Source organism: Octodon degus, unplaced genomic scaffold (genome assembly GCF_000260255.1).
Source record: "Octodon degus isolate 3935 unplaced genomic scaffold, OctDeg1.0 scaffold00443, whole genome shotgun sequence".
In the NCBI taxonomy this organism is placed as follows: domain Eukaryota; kingdom Metazoa; phylum Chordata; class Mammalia; order Rodentia; family Octodontidae; genus Octodon; species Octodon degus.
The window spans coordinates 133,469-146,067 of record NW_004525019.1 but is presented as its reverse complement, the minus strand read 5'-3'; the positions used below and the strand labels follow the sequence as shown (position 1 = coordinate 146,067).

The following is a 12,599-nucleotide window of genomic DNA, read 5'->3' as shown; positions in this document are numbered from 1 at the left end:
GGAAACATCTGATTAGGTACCTTTACCAAATTATCTGGGATGCATTTCTGGATTTTTGTTTTTTTGTGTGTGTGTGTGTGTGTGTGTGTGTGTGTGTGTGTGTGTGTGGCCAGCTCAGCCCACTGGGGGGGGGAGGGGGCTGACTGGCATGTGGTGTTGGCGGATTGAACCGCGGTCGCAGTCCCTGTGCTTTGCTAAGCTTGTTTTAAGTAGGTGCTTTAGACCACTGAGCCATCTCGCCAGCCCATTTCTGGATTTATGGCCTCTTCCTGAGTCTTAAAATCCATTCACAGAGCATCTTTCAGTATGTGTCCTGTGTTGCTATACTCATATCTTCTGTTCATAACAGTTCTTTTTTTGCTTACATAAGGATGTTGTAATTATATTGGTTCTACTCATGTAACCTAGAGAATGTTTTCCATTTCATGACCTTTAATTTAATCCTATCTGAAATTAGGTAATAAATCCAAATTCTTTATTGCTCTGATATACTAACTTTATAAATTTACCCGCTTCTTGATACAATACCTTTCTGCTCTCAATTTATACTTTGCCAAAAATGTTAATATTATCTTTCCCTGCTCATGCAGACAAATTATACATTCAAGTTTTTATACTTTTCAGCCATTACAGTGTCTACTCATATAAAGGACACACCTCAGGTATCTTTTTATGCTGTGTTGCTTATCTTATGAATCCCTCACTTTAACACATTTTACACTAGTAATTCTATTAAGTTCTGGCTCCTACTAACCCTCCATTCATAATAGATTAAACATTTTAATCACTGTTTAAAGTATCCTCTTCTCATTCTTCCATTTTGCACAGAAATTTACAAGTTCAAATTTGATTAAATTATCAATTAAATGGGTCATTGGATTCCCCTCTCTATTTTTCCATTTCCCTTTCAAACAGGAAGCGGCCTCCTGAAATCTTTAGTAATTGATGTTTTCTTAAATTAAATGGAGAAAAAATATGCCTATCCCATGAATAATTGTTCTACTTTTACTTACATGGACCTTTCTAATTAAAGTCTCAGGAGTTCTTAGTCATTTTGTCTGAAGTACATTCTTACTATGATCAGGATTTAAGAATTTTCCATGAGACATGTGTAAGAAAATGGATTCACTTTGAGAGCCTAATTTATGTGAAATAAATCAGATATAAGACTTTAAATATTGCATGGTTTCTCTTCTTTGAGAGGAAAAAAGAAAAGTAAAAAATAATAGGAAGTAGATCTTTTTCAAATGCTAGTGACCCAAGAGATGGTAGGAAGAGGAAGGGAGGAAAGGGAATTGGAAAAAAGTAGAACAAATAGGAAGGGAACCAATATTTGGATGGGCCAGGAAAGGATGCAAGAGACAGGTAGTAAAAATAGAAATAGGAGGTCTGGGAGATAATTCTATAGTCTAAGGGTCTGCCTGACAAATGTAAGAACCTAGGGTGGGTTCGATCCTCAGTAACGCATATTGTGCCAGCCACTGAAACGGGTATGGTGGCACATGTCCATAATCCCAGTTCTGGGAAGGCTGAGGCAGAAAGATCACTGTGAGCCTGAACTATGTAGTAAGACCCTGTACTAAATAAATAATGAAATGATTTTAAGAAACTACAAATAGTATGTGTTACGTACATATGTCAACTCTCCACAATAAATGTAATCATTATGAAAAAATACTCTAAATAAATAAAATAATTAATGAAAAATAAAAAAATACAAATTAAGGCCTCCCCAGTATAATATAACAAGCAGAGCAAATTAAACCTTAGACTGAATACAATGCAGACATACATCCCATTCATAGAAATACAAATTAAGGCCTCCCCAGTATAATATAACAAGCAGAGCAAATTAAACCTTAGACTGAATACAATGCAGACATACATCCCATTCATAGATATAAAGGTGTATAGAGAAAAACCAGGCTTTAAAAAAAAAACACGTTTGTCATTACCAAAAAGAGACATCTTTAGGTAAAAATAATAAAAACCCATGTTGCATAGATAATGCAGATAGTTCTAGTCATCTGGTCAACTGGCAAAAAGCATGTATTTAAGATCTTTAGTTCCAATGTTTTGTTTACTTCTTGTTGGTATTCACTATTTATTTCTCTCTTGCTGGATGACTAAACAGGATGATGGTAGAGATATGAAGCCAGCATTTGCTCAGCCCTGCCCTGTTCAGACTTGGGAGTGGATGAATTCTCAGCTGGTAGATTGGCCACTTTTGTCTCTTTGGCATCTTGTGGTTTAGTATTTTCTGGGTGTCTGCGTCTGTAATTGAAATTGCGACAGTACCAGTGTTGAGGCGGCTGCTGACCTTGAATCTCTTCCCTTGATTTTCCTTATTTTCTTCAATACCATTCTCTCTAGGCTGTCTTTGATGAGGAGAACCCCAGCGAAATTGTGGCCTATAATCTCAAAACATATTCTGTCTCACTTGCCTACCTGATTCTCCTGTACGCTGGTTGTCAGCACCCTCCATCACTTCTCTTTGCACAGGAAGGTTGGAATACTGTTGTCAGTGACTGTATGGTCTCGACATGCAGTAAGGAGGAAACCTTCACCTACTGTAGGGTCAGCCTTGTTGGGCATAGCCTTTGGGAGTGCTCTCCAATCCCTCATTCTTTTCCTCACTCTCACTATTCTGGTAATTCTGTTGGTAATTAAGTGGAGGACCCCTTCAATGTGGATACCGTCTATAATTGTTAGGGTCTGCTGTGTATTTATTTACTTGAACTGGAATTCCACCAGGGCCAGTAACATTTGCTGCCTCTGCACCCTTTTCTCCTTCAACAACATCAAACTCCACAATCTCTCCATCTCTTACACTGTGAAGGTACTTCCTGAGTTTATTCTTCTTAATGGCAATCTGGTGTACAAATATATCTTCCTTGGTGTCATACCTGTAAATGAAGCCATATCCATTTCTTACACTGAACCATTTTACTGTTCCCAAAACCTTCCTTGCGATGAATTTGTCCCTGCCAGCAGGTGCCCTCTGATGTGAGTTCACTGGGGCCACTGCTCCCTGCAATGCTGCCTGAGGTGCTGGGCTTGGTGTCAGCAGCTCTGAGTGCTGGACCAGCAGGTGGGAGGTGGGTAGCTGCTCTGTCTCGGCCTCTCTTCTTATGGTTGTATTGATGGTGACTGGGGCTTGCCAGGGCAGCTCCTCCCTGTGGTGTGGTGGTAACTAGGCACACGGGGGCAGTGGGGCTGCTCAGGGCTCTCTGGGGTCTTCTCACTGCTCCCACTACAGATGGAAATCTTTGTGTACACAATTTTATCAAAGTTGCATGAGAATATAAATGCTTGATTGTTACAATCATAAATGTTCTTACTATATTCCAGGTTTGGATGAAAAGGGTGTTGCTGGTAACATACATACTAAATTGTTTTTATGAGTTGTCAGATTGTCTAAGTTGTTTGATATTCAAACAGATAGTGATGATAAGCTCAAATGCCTATGTTATAGGGTAATAATATCATTAAGGAGGAGCCGGGAAGATGGCTCAGTGGAATCAGTGCTTCCCTGGCAAGCGCAAGGGTCTGAGTTCAATCCTTGGTTCCAGGGGAAAACAAAACAAAACAAAGCAAAACAATATCATTAAGGTTCTTGTCTGGATCGTTGAAAACTTATATTTGCAGACCAAAACATTAGAGGTAAAGAAGGGCTACAAGGATAGCCAACATTTTATCACTAGTCCTTCAAGGTCAGTGAGGACTCAGGACATAAGAGAACCTGTAGTGTAACATCCTGTAACACAGTGATGTCCTAAATTTTCTGTTCAAGGAGATTGTGAGGCTACAGAGGAAAGTAACTGACCATGTATAGTGTTCCTAAGGAGAATCATCTAGAGAGAAAACATTCTCTCAGTCTTTCACAGATGGCAAATTGTTCAAGTAATGGCTGTGTCTCATCCACATGGCTGACACTGACAAAAGATCTACAAACTGCTATACAGTGTTTCAGGGTAAATCCTGTGGGGATTTGACTGATTTTATCAGATACATAAGTTACACATTTTGTTATATAAGGTCTTGCTTTATCTTGGTCTTAACCATCCAGCAGAAAAGTATAAAAATGAAGTATGAAAAGTAAAGCCATATTAATATGTGAAGCTGTAATGGCTCAAGTCAACAACTTCTGACATTGCCAATTCCGTGTATAACCCACTAACATTACTGACCATTGGACTATATTTGATTATTTTGTTGAATTCACACATCTACAATATTTGAATAGCAATGGCATACCAATTTCTGACAAAATAAACAAAAAAGTGGAATATAAATGAAGATATATGCATATATGTACATATACAAAAGAGGATAGATATATAGCTACTTTTTCTTAGTTCACTGAGAAAAAATATTTATACTAATAGTGTTTTGACAACATATCATGTCTTCATCTTTTACAGTGAATAACTACTATGAAGACAAAAATATTCAACGTGTTAATTATTATAACTGTCCTACTAACCTGTTTTGAAACCATCTTATTGCTACTCCTCAATAAAATCAATAATGAAAAAGAAAATATACCTGCTTATCCCCATAAATCCATAAACTAAAATCTCTTGCAGATCAAGCCCATGTTAGTGACAAACCCAAAAATTGGACTTGCTCTTCAAAAGTAGTCCTGATGAACCTCTTTTTCGATGTCCCCTCAGTTGCAAATGGACCCTGAGCTGTAATTTTGTTTGCATCATGAAGACAAGTTTCTTACGTGCTGGATATGTTACTCATTGGCTTGAATATTTCTACAACGTTTAGTTTAAAAACACCACACACTAACCTATTAATACATTCTGCTAGCCTTAAAAATCAACATAATTTTACTTTCATCTTGTCCCTGGACATACAAACTGGGAGTCTATGAAGACAGTGTGTTCAGTCAGTTGACACAGAACTGCTGAGTCTGAATTATTATAAATAACTTAGAGGCTCCTCTGAATTTCAACACAACTTTGCATGTGTGTATTTATGAATATACACAGGACAGTTTGGATAATTGTACTTGTAATTTCTACTGGTCTATTTAAAGAAACATCTAAGGTTCAATTGTTTTCTTCTTTTTATCTTTTGACCAATTTTTCATGCTTTTATATGGTAAGCTGAACAATTAATTTGAGGACAATAAGTAACATACCAACCATAGTTGAATTCGTATTATCTTGTTTAGTGAAATTCTGTAGTGTTTCTAAAATTTTAAACTATTTTTATTCTCTTAAAAAACAAGAAAGAAGAAGAGGAAAAATAGAAAAGCTCTACCTAAGTATAGGTCAACCTTTGACAACACAACTTTAAAAATTCTGCAGGAAATTCTGGGCTGAGTTCTAACATCATTCATCACCAGTCTGTTTGGTGAAAAGTGAGAGGAATTTTAATATACTTGACCTGTGACACTCTATGCCCATTCATGGAGCCCTGGATTATCAGGGTAATATAAGACTCAGAAAAAGCCTATCCTATTCAAACAACATCCCAAGAACAATTTCCCCTTTTTGTGATTGGTCGGTATGTTATATATGTATAATTATAGAAAAAAAACCAATATTATGCAATTATATATATATATTTGCATAATATAGTTTTATTTTCTATTTCTCATTTATTTTTCGTGTTTTATCTCTTATTTCTTCTTTTGTTCTCCTCCTTCTCCTTCTCCTCCTTCTCCTTCTCCTCTTACTTGTCCTATTCCTCCTCCTCCTTCTCCTCCTTCTTGTTCTCCTCTTCATCCTTCTCCTTCTCTTCCTTCTCCTCCTCCTCCTCCTCCTTCGCTTCCTCTTCTTCTTCTTCTTCTTCTTCTTCTTCTTCTTCTTCTTCTTCTTCTTCTTCTTCTTCTTCTTCTTCTTCTTCTTCTTCTTCTTCCTTAGTGTATTGTTCATTCTTTTTATCACTATTGACTTTTCTTTAATCTTTAACTTTTAGTTGATTAAATATTATTTTTTCACTTCTTTTACAATTGTAATTGATATTATTGCTGTTCTTAATTTCTTTACTCCACTTGTTTGCAGACACCTATTTGTCTTTCTTGTTCTTGTTTGTTTTCCCATCTGTGAATAGCGCTGTGATACGATTGACACCTTGCTCATTATAGGTGGTGACTTTGGTCCTGAGCTACACACCTAGCTCAATTGAGAAAAGTTACACCTTGTAGTAGCCATAGCTTAGTCATTTTCAACCTTGGCGGATAACTGAATTTAAGCAATACAAAAGATAAAATCTTCCAGTTGATGGCCCAAGTAGGAAAATCTTTGTGAGAATAAAGTCATGCATTTAGAAATAGTAAAAAGACATTTAATGACTAATGTGAGCATGGAACATTCTCATGACCTATCCAAAGGTCATTCTCAAATCTTTCTCAAACATAAATCACTGAGAAGATGGGAGGATATATCAGGTTGTGTAGTTCACATAGTTCACTCTCTAGAGCATATCTGCATGTACTATCAGACCACTCTTGGAACACTTACAAAGAATTTGGATAGTTAAAGCTCCATACAATGTGCAGAGCATAAAACTGCATTAATCATAACTACGATATTCAGAGTAAAATTCTGCAAGGCAATTAATTGGAAACTATATTCAACACTTGGAACAAACCAGTATCTGAAAGCTCATTGTCCAGAGAAGGCTGCTCACCAAGAAGGCCCTCACATAAAGTTGAAGACTTATATACCTGAATAGTTGTACATATATTCACATAGACAATCAAGATATTACAAAAAGTTAGTTTTCTTCATTTAAAAGTCTATGAATCTCCATTCACTGAATCTGAAGATATCAAACTGAATAAAATGTGAGACAATGAATCAAAAAACCTGGTACTACTCTGTAATAAAGAAGGATAAATGAGTAATTTTTAGGGAAATGAGTATACTTGGAGGACAGAATATTAAATGAAATACATAGAGGTATAAGTGCAGGTGTTAGGAGAATACTTTTAAATGAGAAACCAAAATAATGAATATAACAAAATATAACGTGGATATGAGGAAATAGGGACAGAACTTTGCAAAGGGAAGAGACCTAAAGGATGGACTCAGGACACAGGCAAGGAGGGAAAGTAGATGAAAAATATTAAAAAATATTAACATTCGTTATGTACATGAACCATCTCTCCATGAAGAATACAGTAATTATGTATGCAAACAAGAACAATACATTTGAAAATCACAAAAAGAACTTAAGAAGGTGGACTTTTTAAATGGTCAAATATTCAAGGAGTTTAGAAATGAATTTTTGAACTAGTAAAGGAAGACAATGCAGGATAGAAAACAACATCTCAATATGGAAACAGAAATTCTAAAAATGGATCAACAAAAATGTGAAAGAAAAAACTCAAAATGAAACAAAACTCTACAAGGGAAAACCTAGCCAGTGGATTGAGTCAAACAGGAGACAAAGGATGGATATATATATCATTTATATATATATTGATTTATATATAATTGATATCCTTATCAATTTAGATAAGGATAAAAGACAAATAAAAATATGATAACATAGAATCATAGAATATCCATTCAAATACTTGCCTTATGAGTTGTACAGTTAGGAAAAACAATAGGGCTGTAGAATAAAGGCATAGAAAAACCTCCCAGGGAATTGATAGCAGAATATTTGGAAAGGTAGGGCTGGTGAGATGGCTCCGTGGTCTAAAGCACCTATTTACAACAAGCTAAGCAAAGCACAGGGACCACGGTTCAATCCCCAGCACCACATGCCAGCCAGCCCCGGCCCCTGGTGGGGTGAGATGGCCACACACAGGCACACACAAATAAATAAATAAAATTTAAAAAAATATTTGGAAAGGTATTCATATCCATATATGGAAGGTACATAGATCTCAAGGCATGATGGCCAGAAAGATACATCGCTTTGCATATTAACCTTAAGCTGCCAAATAGCAGGAAAAATGAGGAATATTAATGACTTAAAGAGAAAAGTGCTTAGTCATTTGCAAAAGAAGTTCTTTCAGAATAATAACAGACTTCTTCATAGAAATTCAGTAGGCCTGGAGAACATGGAATGATACATTTTACACTAAGAAAGAAAATAACAGCCAAAATATAGTACTGTTTCCAGCCAATACATGCTTCAGAATTTGGATATTCCTTTATATCTTACATAAAGAAAAAGTATCAAGTTAAATTTCAGGAGGCAAACTATTAAAGTGTCTAAAGTCAATATTAGATGACAAATTTTCTTTTAGCCTACTGAACTCTCTTTTTTAATCAATTCATTTTAGGCCATTTTGTGTGTAATTGAGTTTTTAATTTGATATATATTATCAAGTAGTTATATTTTCCCTAGACCCTGATTAAATCTCAATTTGTATCATCATACTATATTATGCTTTCAAGTTTATCATGCACAATTGAGCATAGCACATGGAAGGTTGTATTCTGTCCAAGTCTAAACTTAGATTCTGAGTCTACACAACAGTAAAACATCTGTACAATTTTTTGTTTTGTGATTTTTGTGTCTATTAAATTTTACCACACTAATTTCTTCTACTCTTTTTGGAAAGAAAAAACAAAATCCTGAAATATATAAATAGAAATCAAGTACCAAATAAAGAAACTTATAGTCATTCTTCTGAGCAATACACTGAGGTAAGGGGGAAACTAGTGCCTAGTTCAAGAGATGATGCCATAATCCACCGCCAATGAAGTACAAAAATTCTTCTCTGTAGTAACAAGAATATCTCTATGTTCAAAAATTATAAAGTCTGGTAAATCTTCCAAAACCACACTGGCACTGAATAACTTGATAACTGCTCAATTCTCTCCTTCTAGGTTTTTTCTTTCAAATTCTCTAACTCAACATCACTACAATTTTTACGTGAGGCACATAGGTGCATATCCCTGTCTGGAAATTAAATGGTCATTATTTAATTACACACACTGATATTTGAAATTCATAGCTTGTCACTTAAGGAGAAAGCTTACTAATTTCTGTTCCATAGCCATTCATAATGAGATCCATATCTCTAATACCTATGCAACTGTTATCCAGCTCACTTTTTGTTTAATGGTGAAAAATGACATTGCTTCTTCTATGAATAACCTATGGCACTGCATGTCTAATAGTTACATAATGACTTTGCATATGTAGTGGTCTCTCAGTGACATGTGGGAGGGATAAGATTCACATATTATTCCATAGATGAGAATAGAACTTGTTCATCTATTTCATATGAGAGTTCTTAGTAAGTTATCATTTAACGATAAAATGTTAATTTTTTAAATATATTATTTCTATAAAATCTCTCACACATTACTGTGAATTACTATGTGATTGAAAACTTCTTAGACACTATTGAAAAATTCAGATATTTAGTCTCTTGCTTTGGTTGCTTATTTTTATTACTTATTTTTTCATGGTGAATGCTCTTCTTTTTCTTGACACTGACTTTAATTTTCTTATATTTATTTTTTCCACAATTTTGTTGAGAAATGAATAGCAATGAGATAGTTTCAAATTAAATTGGTAGGACAGTTCCAATGATTAACACTTTGCATGCTGTCTTTCTAGTTGTTATTTGTTGTCTAAGATGCAGACGTGATATCCTATTAGAACAGACACTATTAGAACAAATCCCTCTATTCATTGAATTAAGAGAATGTAACGATATATATATCCTAACCATTTTGAATACACAAATATTTTGCTGAGTTCACACACCTATAATATTTAAGCAAGTGCTCTCCTTGACTACACATTGTTATGCACACATCACATACCCAAACACACAAAGAATTCAATTACTTAGCACTTCAAATTTAATACTCAAAAAAATCAAAAGTGGAAATAAAGTTTTGTAATTTTTATATAAGAAAATATTCTGTTTATTTTCTTTCTTTGCACTATAATGAGAAGATTCATTCCTGATAAATATGCAATGCTGAGAAGTGTCCATTAATAATGATGACTATGCAACATTCAACTTAGTTGAGAATAAATGACTAACAGCTGCTGGAAATCTCACTTCACCCTGCAGACTCAGAATAGATTATAATTCACCTGCATTATAACTTTTAAATAATGCTTACTAAATAAGACAACAAAATGTATTTAAATATTTCATACAATTTACAACCATGTTCAACATTATCTACTAAAGAAAAAAATCCTGGAAAATTTTTAAATTTCTAATACATGTCAACTTTATCATGTTCCTTTCCCCATCAATGAGAAAGATGAAATTGCACTGAGTCTACCCAGATAATCCAGAAAAGATATACATTTATGATCTTTAACTTTATATCTATGTATCTATATATCTATCTATATCTATATATTTATATATCTATATATACATATACATAAATGTATCTATCTTTCTATGTATCTCTGTCTCTCTGTCTCTCTCTCTCTCTCAGAGAAATCCCTCATGGATTTTCTGAGAGAGAGAGAGAGAGAGAGAGAGAGAGAGTCTCTTTTTGCATGCGAAATAACATACTTATATGTTTCTAAAGTACAATGTGGAAGGTCATGATTTATGTACTGCTTCGGTGATTCATTTCAGGTATACAAATGTTAACACCTACAATTTTTGGAAAGATTAACTATATCACCTAGTCCTGGTTACTAAGGTTCTAGAAATTCATCTAAAACATCAAATGGTAGTTAAAAATACAAAGACATGTTTATTTAAGGCTATTATTATACTAACTTTGTTAAGGTACATACTTCTTCATACACTTCCTTCCTTTTCTTAGTTAAGGCTCTCTGAGATATGTTAGCATCATCTTCCAGTGATCAGGCAGACAACTCACATACAGTCACTGTTTATTTCGAAGAATTTTTATTCATACCAAACATGTACTGAAATAATTACTTTCAAGTTAAACAAGTGTAAGTTTTTCATAGTTGAAATTCTCTAATTAATACATCCCACTAACCCACCCTTGTCAGGCAGAGGCCCCAATGGAATAGCCAAAATTTTTGAGGATGATTAAAATGTTGGAATTTTCACAAATAATCATTGGAGAAAATGCTATGTGTAAGGATATAGAATGATTAGGAGAGTTTCAGGCCTGACTCTTGGTGGGGACATCCTCTCTCATATAACACCAGAATCTTTGAAGGATTAGCCACACTGTATTCAGTGCCCTTGAGAATGTTCTTCTAAGATTCTAACTCTTATAAAGGTATTAGTGGATTTTTTTCCCTCATGGATTTTTCTCTGCCCCAAATTATCTTTCCTTGCCACAATCCAAAAGAACTTATAAGGTCATAATTCATAGTTTCCATCTACTTTGTGTGCAAATCAGTATCAGAGTATATTTAGTGTGTAATGTAAATGCCTAGTAGTCACAATCATAAAAATCATGATAAAGATTTCCAAACTGGCACAAAAGAAAGAGTGTAGCCAGTTCTACAAGTACGGGGACTATTTCAAAAATCGTCTAATTGGCAATAAACATTCTCCTCAGATCTCCATGAACACTAAAATCTTTCCCAGCTGAAGCTCACATTAGAGAAACCATAAAATGCCTATTTTACCAAAGTAGCTCAGATCAGTATCTTCGTTTTGTGATTAACCTCTAAATCCAAAAGCGAGCCCATAAATCTGATCATGATTTCCTCAAGAAAATCATTGAGTGAGGTCCTAAATATATTATTCAACCTCCATGGATCTTCATACAATACATGCAAAGGTAAAAACATTGCACTCTATAAAAATATACAATGACTATTTTCAAATAAACATTTATCATTCGACTATCCATGGATGCTGACTGAGGAACTCCAAGTAGAATATGGGACTGCTTAGATAGTTTCCAGACTGCTAAAACTTACTAAGAAAACCTAACCATGTATGTACAACTAAAAAGCAGTTGAAGTAAATATAACCTAGCCTTAGATGTTTAATGTTTAGCTACACCAGAAGGAAACATAGGGCTTAGCTCTGCCTGCATTCAGCACCAACTTATTTGGGTAAAGATGATAGAAATCAGAACTGGTTTTCCCTGTGATGCTCTACTCTATACTTAAAAGACTAGAACATCAGAGAGCCCAGAAAGAAGCTTCTTCTATACAAGTGCTTTGGTAGAGCAAATTTTTGCTTCATCATCTTTCACTTTGTTTTGTGTTTCTTACCGTTATTTTTAATCCTTCATTTATTATCCAATTGGATTTTTTCAGTTTTCTATTTTCACATTTGTATTATTATTATTATTTTCACATTTGTATTATTTTTATGTACTTTTTATTTAATAGTTTTATTGAGAGACAAATATCAATGAGACAGTTTCAAAAGCAATTAGTAGGACAGTTTAAATAATTAATACTTTGCATATTGTTGTCTTACTGGCTATTCATTGTACAAGATGAAGACATGATATCCTGTCCACAAACATAATGAGAAAAAATATTTCTATTCATTGAATTAGTATCAACGCTCTTGATTCATGCATTTGAGCCAAGGTAGTGTCCTCTGCACTTGTTCTGGGTGGGCACTGGGTTGCTTCCATATGTTTCTGCAATTGATTCTTTAGTGCAGATGTTATTAATTCAGGGATTTCTTTTTTCATTTCCAATCTGAGGTCTTCTATATCTTTCTGCAGCTGTTTCATTTC

At 34.5% G+C, this 12,599-nt stretch overlaps 2 pseudogenes; both read right to left on the bottom strand.

Moving 5' to 3' along the window:
- The window catches only part of LOC105741325, a 15,550-nt pseudogene extending 8,920 nt beyond the window's left edge, over positions 1 to 6,630 (bottom strand).
- LOC101583518 overlaps positions 1 to 12,599 on the bottom strand; it is a 160,886-nt pseudogene that overhangs the window by 22,219 nt on the left and 126,068 nt on the right.